The sequence below is a fragment of the Bos grunniens genome, chromosome 27 (assembly GCF_055505025.1).
Source record: "Bos grunniens cultivar Pamir isolate PY7600 chromosome 27, Bosgru_T2T1.0, whole genome shotgun sequence".
Taxonomy (NCBI): Eukaryota; Metazoa; Chordata; class Mammalia; order Artiodactyla; family Bovidae; genus Bos; species Bos grunniens.
The window spans coordinates 8,604,688-8,616,211 of record NC_141191.1 but is presented as its reverse complement, the minus strand read 5'-3'; positions in this window follow the sequence as shown (position 1 = coordinate 8,616,211).

Here is an 11,524-nt window from a genome sequence, read left to right as displayed (position 1 = left end):
TACATGTAGTGTAGGATTAGTGACCTTAAATATACATGGGATTCTGAGAAGTCACCACTTACTTGGTGGCTCAGACGGTAAAGCGTCTGTCTGCAATGTAGGAAACCCGGGTTCGATCCCTGGTTTGGGAAGATCCCCTGGAGAAAGAAATGGTAGCCCAGTCCAGTATTCTTGCCTGGAAAATCCCATGGACAGTGGAGCCTGGTAAGCTACAGTCCATGGGGTCGCAAACAGTCGGACACGACTGAGTGACTTCACTTCACTTTCTGAGAAGTCAGCAAGGAAAGATGAATAGAAAAATGGGTAAAGTGTAAGAGATAAAAATAACCAAAAAACGTTTTAAAAAATGTTCAACCTCAGAAACAATTTTTTTAATATATTAAAACAAAAAAGAAAATATTCCCTCATTCAATTTGGAAAAATTGAAAAAATTCTTAAAACCACTAGTAATGAGAACATTGACTGTAAAATATAGTTTTTTAACATTGTCAGCAAGAGGTAAAGTGGTACAACAGTTTCTAGCATGGGCAATTGGGAAAAACCCATTAAAACTTGAAAAATGCATATATATATATATATATATATATATAGCCCGTCGCAGCCGCCTGCGCTTAGCACGACAGCACAGGAACCACCGAGAAGAGTTACTCTGCATCCGAGATCAGGGGCGGCGACGAGAGGATTTACCCACGTCCAAGGTCAGGGGCAGCGGCGAGATGAGTTACCCCAGGTCCAAGGTCAGGGGCAGCGACGAGAGGAGCTACCCCACATCCAAGGCCAAGGGCCGCGGCTGGGAGGAGCATCCCTACGCCCAAGGCCAGGGGCGGTGGCCAGGAGGACCAACCCCACGTCCAAGGAGCCGTGGCTGCACAGGCGCAGGAGGGCCTAGAGGAGCTATCCCACGTTAAAGGTCAGGAAGGGTGGCAGTGAGGAGATAACCCTCCCCCAAGGTAAGGAGCAAAGGCTGCGCTTTGCAGGAGCAGCCGTGAAGAGATACCCAACGTCCAAGGTAAGAGAAACCCAAGTAAGATGGTATGTGTTGCAAGAGGGCATCAGAGGGCAAACACACTGAAACCATACTCACAGAAAACTAGTCAATCTAATCTCACTAGATTAGATTGACTGATAATCTAATCTCACACAGCCTTGTCTAACTCAATGAAACTAAGCCATGCCCATGGGGCAACCTAGGACAGGCGGGTCATGGTGGAGAGATCTGACAGAATGTGTCCACTGGAGAAGGAAATGGCAAACCACTTCAGTATTCTTGCCTTGAGAACCCCATGAACAGTATGAAAAGAGGGCACAATAACAGGCTGTAAATGTCAGCCCAAGAGAGCTGTTTACAGGCTCTGATCCTAGTTTCCAAATTACAGCATACAATTTCTATTCACAACAAATTTGAAATTCAGCCTTTCTCCTACTGAACAAGCAAGTATAATAGGAGGGACAAAGTGAGGGAAAAGAGGTGCATAAGACAGAATACTTTCCTGGCAGTGTATTTTGGGGATTCCTGGTTGAACTGAATTATTTCTTCCCCCGGATCGTGATCTCAAGAGTTTCTTCCAAAAACAGACATTTTTGTTCTTTCTTTAGGTTGTAGAATGCTTAATCTGTGTGACTCTCACACAAGTGTCTGTCTGGGAAGAAAATGAATGGTCTTCATCACATGGTAAACACTTCTGCTGTATGATGAACTCATGTTTGATGGAACTTCCTGAATTAAGTAAACTGAGGAATTCACATTTAATGGATCATCCCTGAATTACATTGGAAAGCTGAAGCCTGATTCTATCGTTTTCTTTATTCATCGACTATTCTGTCAACATCTGTTGAACACCTACTGTGTGCAAGAAACTGTACTGATAGCTGAGGCCATGGAACGAAAGTCTCTTCTCTTACTCAAGTTGGGTGAATGAAGGATGTCTTCCCAGTGAAGGCCATGTGTGAGCTGAGACTATAAAAAGCGAGTACAAATCAGGCAGGGAAAGTCCGAGGACAAGTAGCATAAGTGTGTTTCAGCGTGAGGAGAACAAAATATGACAGAAAGACGACTGACACTATGTCAGGGGTTAGTTTGAGAACCAGGCTGAGATAAGATGAAACTTGAGAAAGTATGGCCAACCGGTGAAGGACCTGAGACACTAGAGAATTTGTCCTTTATCCTTTTACAGAGTAACACTGAAAATTTTACATGGAGGTGTGACGAGGGATGGGAACATGGAGAGACTGGGAACTCAGAGGCCACTGAGATTATCAGCAGCGACCACAGCTGCTTCAGAAAGCAGTCTGCTGTCTCTTGTGACGTTAAGCACATGTTGACCATGTGGAAACTCATATGCCAATGGGAACACAGATATCCTTCCACAAAGGGACACAAAACCTCTGTGACTTTTCACACTATAACACCCACACACACACACTCAAAGCTCTTTCCCTCAGTCCATACATTTGTAGACAGAGATTAACAGGTTGGCTTTCCTGGGGCTCAGTGCTAAAGACTCTGCCTGCCAATGCAGGAGATACAGGAGATGTGGGCCTGATCCCTGGGTCAGAAAGATCTCCTGAAAAAGGAAAGGACAACCCACTCCAGTATCCTTGCCTGGAAAATCACCCGGACTAAGTCCATGGGGTCACAGAAGAGTCAGACATGATTTAGCAACTAAACCCCACCACAAACAAATGAGGTTGTGGAGAACATCCATTTCAACAGTCACAGAAGCAGAGGCTGGGACCTAGGAAAGGCAAGGCCTGTCCAGAGTTAATCAGCTAACGAGTGGTGTGACCAGACTTCCAACTGAAATCTTCCCATCCAGTTCATGACCTCATGCAGTTAGAAAGACCCCACAGGACCCGAATGAGCAGTGTCTCTTTTTAAACAGGACTCAGCTGTGGGGAGTGTCTTGTGTTGCTGAGGATGCTCCGATGCTGAAACTAGACGATGCAGCAGTGTTTCTTCTGACTCTTGCATTCTCCAGACATGATGATGCACCCATGGGTGTTCTGATACTTGCAGGCACCACCCATTTTCTCACATTCAGGGTTTTTCATTTTTCTTTTCCCTATAAAGGAAGGGGAGGTGAAAAAGAAACAATAAATAAGGCATGTGTAACTAAAGCTACCAGAATTCATCTTATATAGCAAGGAAATCCAAATTACAGTCCACAGGGACACAACTGGAACTCTCCTTGGTTTGGTGTGACCTATAAGCTTAGAATGTTTTTCCACATTTTTGTAAAATTATAGTAAGAACTGAGAAGGGGCCTTAAATTGTTCTATAGGAAGGTGATTGTGCTCATTCATTTAAACAGTGTCTATGGGGCTTCCCTCAGTCTTCACTGATGGCTAAGCTGGTAAGAATCCGCCTATCAATGGAGGAGACAAAGAGATGCAAGTTTGATCCCTGAGTCAGAAAGATCCCCTGGAGAAGGGAATGGCAACCCACTCTGGTATGCATGCCTGGAGAATCCCATGGACAGAGGAGCCTGGTGGGCGTCAGTCCATGGGGTCGCAAAGAATGGACCACAACCGAGTGACTAAACAACTAGATCTGTTTGATTAATGAATTATGAGCGGAACTGACATTTCCCTTCAGGGTTGGGGCCCTTAATCACCAGCACAACGGTCCTGAGGGTGCTTTGCTCGGACACAGGACCAGCAGCACCCACATTGGTGGCTGCTCCTCGGGGGTGGGGAGTCGGATCAGAGCACCCGGGCCCTCCTGGGTTGGCCTCATTTGAACAAGAATTAACTTTGGCTCTTTGAAGAAGCTAAGACCTGGAGGCACTGTCATCACAGCACAGCCTGCAGCATGCTATAACCTGAGGAGGGCTGCAGGGAAAATTCAGGACACCCAGTTTAGCTTGGATTGCAGGTGAGCAACACATAACCTTGTAAGATAAGTATGTCCCGAGTGATACACAGATCACACTTGAGCTAAAGTATTTGTTGATTTCATGTAATTCAGTAAGTACATTAGTTTTCTGGGATTGTTGAATATTTAATAAAACAAGGTCTTTGGAGTCAAACCCACTTGGACTTGAGTTAAAGTGCTCCTTGCATTCAATCTGCACTTCTTTGAACAAATTACTTCATTTCTTAATCCAATCTTGTAAAATGGCCTACCTCATAAATATTGCTAAGGAGGAATATATTTGGGATAAGACATGAAAAGTTTCATTGTTTTAGTTAAAGAGGAACTTCAGTTCAGGCGCTCAGTTGTGTCTGATTCTTTGTGACCCCAAGAATAGCAACACGCCAGCCCTCCTTGTCCATCACCAACTCCCAGAGTTCACTCAAACTCATGTCCATCAAGTCGGTGATGCCATCCAACCATCTCATCCTCTCTCGTCCTCTTCTCCTCCTGCCCCCAATCCCTCCCAGCATCAAGTTGTTTTCTAATGAGTCAGCTCTTCACATAAGGTGACCAAAGTATTGGAGCTTCAGCTTCAGCATCAGTCCTTCTAATGAACACCCAGGACTGATCTCGTTGAGGATGGACTGGTTAGATCTCCTTGCAGTCCAAGGGACTCTCAAGAATCTTCTCCAACCCCACAGTTCAAAAGCATGAATTCTTCAGCACACAGCTTTCTTCACAGTCCAATTCTCACATCCATACATGACCACTGGTAAAACCATAGCCTTGAGTAGACGGCCTTTGTTGGCAAAGTAATATCTCTGATTTTCAGTATACTGTCTAGGTTGGTCATAACTTTCCTTCCAAGGAGTAAGCTTCTTTTAATTTCATGGTTGCAGCCACAACCTGCAGTGACTTTCAAACCCCCCAAAATTAAGTCTGGCACTGTTTCCACTGTTTCCCCATCAATTTGCCAGGAAGTGTTGGAACCAGATACCATGATCTTAGTTTTCCAAATGTTGAGGTTTAAGCCAAGTTTTTCACTTTCCTCTTTCACTTTTATCAAGAGGCTTTTTAGTTCCTCTTCACTTTCTCCCATAAGGATGATGTCATCTGCATATCTGAGGTTATTGATATTTCTCCCGGCAATCTTGATTCCAGCTTGTGTTTCTTCCAGCCCAGTATTTCTCATGATGTACTCTGCATATAAGTTAAATAAGCAGGGTGACAATAGACAGCCTTACGTACTCTTTTTCGTATTTGGTACCATTCTGTTGTTCCATGTCCAGTTCTAACTGTTGCTTCCTGACCTGCATACAGGTTTCTCAAGAGGCTGGTCACATGGTCTGGTATTCCCATCTCTTTCAGAATTTTCCACAGTTTATTGTGATCCATACAGTCAAAGGCTTTGGCATAGTCAAGAAAGCAGAAATAGATGTTTTTCTGAAACTCTTTTGCTTTTCGATGATCCAGCGGTTGTTGGCAATTTGATCTCTGGTTCCTCTGCCTTTTCTAAAACCAGCTTTAGCATCTGAATGTTCACGGTTCGTGTACTGCTGAAGCCTGGCTTGGAGAATTTTGAGCATTACCTTACTGGCAGGTGAGATGAGTGCAATTGTGTGTTCGTTTGAGCATTCTTTAGCATTGCCTTTCTTTGGGATTGGAAGTGGTCAACATGATTTACCATTATTATTAGTGTTACTGTTAGTCACATGGAAATGATTTGTAAGCCTCAAAGTCCCCAGTAAATCTTTTCTATCACCAATTACACTTTATGGTTTTAACACCAACTAGTTAAGGGCAATCATGGGAGGCTATTTTTCACTTCTTGAAGCTTCTCTTTCATTATTTGTAAAATGGAGCATGTCGCATATGCTATGCTTCTCTCAGATTTGATATTATTCCGTTTAGCACCTCACTGGATGATGAATCAACTTGACCTTCCCTACTCTAGGCTCCACGGTCATCCACCATATCACCTGACCAGTTGCATCTGCCACTTACTTGATGTTGTCTGGATAAGACACACAAGTAAGAGGAAGAGAAGTACAGTAGCTTCATAATTGGAAAGGAGTTTTCAGAATTCCAAGTAGAACCTGTGGCTGGTGGCACATCTGAATCGGGGCAGGCAATCTGGGAGAGAGTTTGAAAACTTCAGCTGGAAAGAAAGCACTTTTTTCCAACCAGAGATGTTCAGCTGGGCCTGGGCCTAATTTGAGGATGTTTCATCTATGAACACATGGTCCAAGTGTTTGCTTGTTGTAAAGGGAGAGGTTTGTAGGAAATCGGGGTTTCCACATTGATTCTCACTTCTACTTATGGCTCTTAGGTTTGGTGCATATTTGGAGAAAAATCATTAAACAGTGAATTATGTTAGACAATTATTCATTTCTTTTTTTTCACCTTTATTTCATGTCTCTGCATCTGTCCATTTCTCCTTTCAGAATAAACACCCTCAATCCATGGGTCACAGAGTTGAACACGACTGATTGACTGAACAAAAACAACGCAACAGTATATAGCTTTTACAATGGAAAAATGAGAAGGAATTTTGGAAATTAAAAAGACGTTTTTTTAACTCTCAACATTTTTTTTTTTTATGCTACCATTTACAGAGAGAATTGATCCATCCTAAGCAAGCTCTTGCATAGACCACAATCAGGTGAGGCTTTATGAGCTAGATTATTTTTAATACAGGTAATTCATCAATGTACTCTTGAGTGAAAAGCACCAAAGGATACCAGTTAAGGGGCTTCCCAGGTGGCCCTAGTGACAAAGAGCCCACCTGCCAATGCAGGAGATGCAGTTTTGATCCCTGGGTTGGGAAGATGCCCTGGAGAAGGGAATGGCAACCCACTCCAGTATCCTTGCCTGGAGAATCCCATGGACAGAGGAGCCTGGTGGGTGACAGTCCATGGGATCCCAAAGAGTGGACCACAACTGAGTGACTAAACAACTGGACCTTCTTGATTAATGAATTCTGAGGGGAACTGACGTTTCCCTTCAGGGCTGGGGCCCGTAATCGCCAGCATGAGAGTCCTAAGAGTGCTTTGATGGGGCAGAGGACCAGCAGCACCCACGGTGGTGGCTCCTTGGGGGTGGGGGTCTGATCAGACTACCCAGGCCCTCCCTGGTTGGAGTCATTTGAGCGAGAATTAACTTTGGCTCTTGTAAGATGCTAAGATCTAGAGGCGCTGTCACCACAGTACAGCCTGGAGCATGCTGTCACCTGAGGATGGCTGCATGGAAAATGCAGGACACCCAGTTTAGCTTGGATTGCAGGTGAACAAGATGTAACCTTGTAGGATAAGTATGTCCTGAGTGATGCACAGATCACACTTGAGCTATAAGATTTGTTGATTTTATGTAATTCAGTAAGTACATTAGTTTTCTCGGATTGTTGAACATTTAATACAACTGAGTCAAACCCACTTGGGCTTGAGTTAAAATGCTCCCTACATTCAATCTGCACTCCTTTGAAGAAATTACTTAATTCCTTAATCCCATCTTGTAAAATGCCCTACCCCATAAATATTGCTATGAGGAATATATTTGGGATAAGGCATTAAAAGTTTCATTGTTTTAGTTAAACAGGAACTTCAGTTCAGCTCAGTTCAGGCACTCAGTCGTGTCTGACTCTTTGTGACCCCATGAATCGCAGCACGCCAGCCCTCCTTGTCCATCACCAACTTCCAGAGTTCACTCAAACTCATGTCCATCGATTCAGTGATGCCATCCAGCCATCTCATCCTCTGTCGCCCCCTTCTCCTCCTGCCCCCCATCCCTCCCAGCATCAAGGTCTTTTCCAATGAGTCAGTTCTTCGCATGTGGTGGCCAAAGTATTGGAGCTTCAGCTTCAGCATCAGTCTTTCCAAACAACACCCAGGATTGATGTCGTTTAGGATGGACTGGTTGGATCTCCTTGCAGTGCAAAGGACTCTCAAGAGTCTTCTGAACACTACAGTTCAAAAGCATCAATTCTTTAGCACTCAGCTTTCTTCACAGTCCAACTGTCACATCCATACACGGCCACTGGAAAAACCATAGCCTTGACTAGATGGATCTTTGTTGGCAAAGTAATATCTCTGCTTTTCAATATACTATCTAGGTTGGTCATAACTTTCCTTCCAAGGAGTAAGCGTCTTTTAATTTCATGGCTGCAGCCACCATCTGCAATAATTCTGGAGCCCGAAAAAGAAAGTCTGGCACTTTTTCCACTGTTTCCTCATCTATCTGACATGAAGTGATGGGACCAGATACCATGATCTTAGTTTTCTGTATGTTGAGCTCTAAGCCAACTTTTTCACTCTCCTCTTTCACTTTCATCAAGTCTTATTAGTTCCTCTTCCCTTTCTGCCATAAAGATGGTGTCATCTGCATATCTGAGATTATTGATATTTCTCCCAGCAGTCTTGATTCCAGCTTGTGCTTCTTTCCGCACTGCATTTCTCATGATGTACTCTGCACATAAGTTAAATAAGCAAGGTGGCAATAGACAGCCTTGACATACTCTTTTTCCTATTAGTAACCCTTCTGTTGTTCCATGTTCAGTTCTAACTGTTGCTTCCTGATCTACATACAGGTTTCTCAAGAAGGCGGTCACATGGTCTGGTATTCCCATCTCTTTCCGAATTTTCCACAGTTAATTGTGATCCACACAGTCAAAGGCTTTGGTATAGTCAAGGAAACAGAAATAGATGTTTTTCTGTAACTCTCTTGCTTTTGCTATGATCCAGCAGATGTTGGCAATTTGATCTCTGGTTCCTCTCCTTTTTCTAAAACCAGCTTGAACGTCTGGAAGTTCACTGTTCATGTACTGCTGAAGCCTGGTTTGGAGAATTTTGGCCATTACTTTACTGGCGTGAGAGTAAATTGTGTGTTCTTTTGAGCATTCTTTGGCATTATCTTTTTTGGGGATTGGAAGTGGTCAACAAGATTTAGTATTATTATTAATGATACTGTTAGTCACATGGAAATGATTTGTAAGCTGTAAATTCCCCTGTAAATCTTTCCATCACCATTACAATTTATGGGTTTACCACCAACTAGTTAAGGGCAATCATGGGAGGCTATTTTTCACTTCTTTAAGCTTCTCTTTCGTTATTTGTAAAATGGAGCATGTCCCATATGCTATGCTTCTCTCAGAGTGGATAATATTCCGTTAAGCACATCACTGGATGATGAATCAACATGATCTTCCATACTCCAGGCTCCAAGGTCATCCACCATATCACCCGACTTGTTACGTTTGCCACTTACCCGATGTTGTGTGGATAAGATGCACAAGTAAGAGGAAGAAAAGGTACAGTAGCTTCATGAGGAGAAAGGAGTTTTCGGAATTCCAAGTTGAACCAGTGTCTGGTGGCACACCTGAATCAGGGCAGGTGATCTGGGAGAGAGTTTGAAAACTTCAGCTGGAAAGAAAGTGCTTTTATCCCACCAGAGATGTTCACCTGGGCCTGGGCCTAATTTGAGGATGTTTCATGTATGGACACGTGGTCCAAGTGTTTGCCTTTTGTAAAGGAAGAGGTTTGCAGGAAGTCAGGGTTCCTACACTGATTCTCACTTCTGCTTATGGCTCTGAGGTGGTGCATTTTTTGGAGAAAAATCATTAAACAGTGAATTCTGTTAGAAAATTATTCATTTCTTTTTTTCACCTTTATTTCATGTCTCTGCCTCTGTCCATTTCTCCTTTCAGAATATACACCCTCAATCCATGGGTCGCAAAGAGCTGGACACGACTGATTGACTGAACAACAACAATCCAACACACATACACCTTTCACAATCGAAAAGCAATTTTGGAAATTAAAATTATCTTTTTTCACTCTCAACATGTTTTTGTTTTTGGTTTTTTTTTTTTTGCTACCATTTACAGCGAGAATTGATCCATCCTAAGCAAGCTCTTGCATAGACAAGTGACTTAGCACACACGCCTACCAGGTAAATCATTGATATTTTTCTCCATGTTTTCCTTCTCTCCACTTGGTTTTACTTTACAGTGTTCATACTTCTCTTTTTCTTTATATGTAAATCTCCAAAGTAACAAGTCCTGTTTTATTATCTCACATTCTCAACACCTAGAACAGTGCCTGGCATTGAGCAGGTAGTCAAACATTTGTTTCTATGAATAGGTAGTAGTATGGAAGAGTCAGCATATAGGTGAATGAATAAACTGATATGAATGGAGGGAATGAGGGAGGGAAGGAGAAAAGAAAGGAAGGCTTGGGAATAATCCTTAGGGTTTTGAGGGTCTGGAGAGAGCCCATTAACTTGCTTTATCCCAAAGTGTTCCCGAGCACAAGCACCCACTCACCCACTCCCAACCTAACAGGTCAAAGCAGGTCATAATACGTCATGGTCTCTAGCCTTCACTCACCCACCTCTCTTCCATCTTATGTGATCTATATGTACAGACGTTTTTCTCTCTGTCCTGAGGCAACTTAGCAATAAAATGTTTTCACTTTTAATCTTTTGATCTGCATTTGAATCTTTCACTAAGTGGAGATCTATTTTAGTTTAGTGACATCAACCTAAAAATAGAGTAAGTGTTTGTAGCAAGCTGTTTAAATAAGTCTTACTTAATTCTACAGAATAGCTGTGAGGGTTTTACTTCCTTGGCCCCAGCAACAGTACTTTTATAGTAATGGAAAAGAAAGTATAGCCTACAGGCAATTGGCCACAATTGTACTTTTATACTGAAAGTTATCCTTTACACTGACTCCCTAAATGTTACACATCTAGTCCCACGCTTTCTTTAACCACAAATGTCTCTCTCTCTCTCCTGGAAACCTACCTTGCAGTTAGCTCCTCTGCCCTTCTCAGGTGGACTGTGGCAGAGACACCTGGGAGCCCCTGTGCATGGCTACATGATAAGAGGCCGGGTCAACAAAGGGCGGAGGAAGGGGTGAATGAGGTCACACAGGATGCCTCCTGATCCCCGTTGGCAGGAGTCATCCTGGCGGAGAGGTGGGGAACCAGCCAGACTCGATGACATTGTTGCCATGGAAATCTTGGTTTTCTCTGCCCACTGGAGTCAAATTAAATTTGCAGAGACAGAGTTTGGGGCAAACAGAAAGATGGATTTAACCCTTAAGCCGGCAGAAGGGAGAACACAATAGGTTCCTGCCTCAAGGAGACTGTCTCCCCTCCATCGGGAATCCAGGGGATCAAACAGGCGGGGCTCACAGTCAGGGTTTGGAGATATGGGATAAAAGGTGTAGGGGTCCTGAATTCTCTCTTTTTGCACTGTTTGGAAACAGTCACTAGGCCAGGGTCAGGTAGCTAGGTATTTGGATCTGGCAGTTGGTCCTGGTGCTTGGGTCCATTGTCCTTTGGGGATTTTCTGGTGACTTTCTTCCTGTAATACAAAAGGGGGAAAGCAAACCACTATGGGGTGGCTTCCAAAGAGAGTGCACCATAAAGTTAAGCATCAACATGAGGTTAAAATAGAGCAAAGAGAGGTACCAAACTACAAGGGGAGGTTTATGATGCCATAAAGTTAAGTATCAGGATGTGACTAGAATAAGTTAAGGAATAATAGATGCAGAGTGTGGCTCCTGCAGAATTAGAGGGCAACTGGTACAGATGTAGTTTGCATAATAGGTTGCTGCTGCTAAGTCACTTCAGTCTTGTCTGACTCTGTGTGACCCCATAGACGACAGCCCA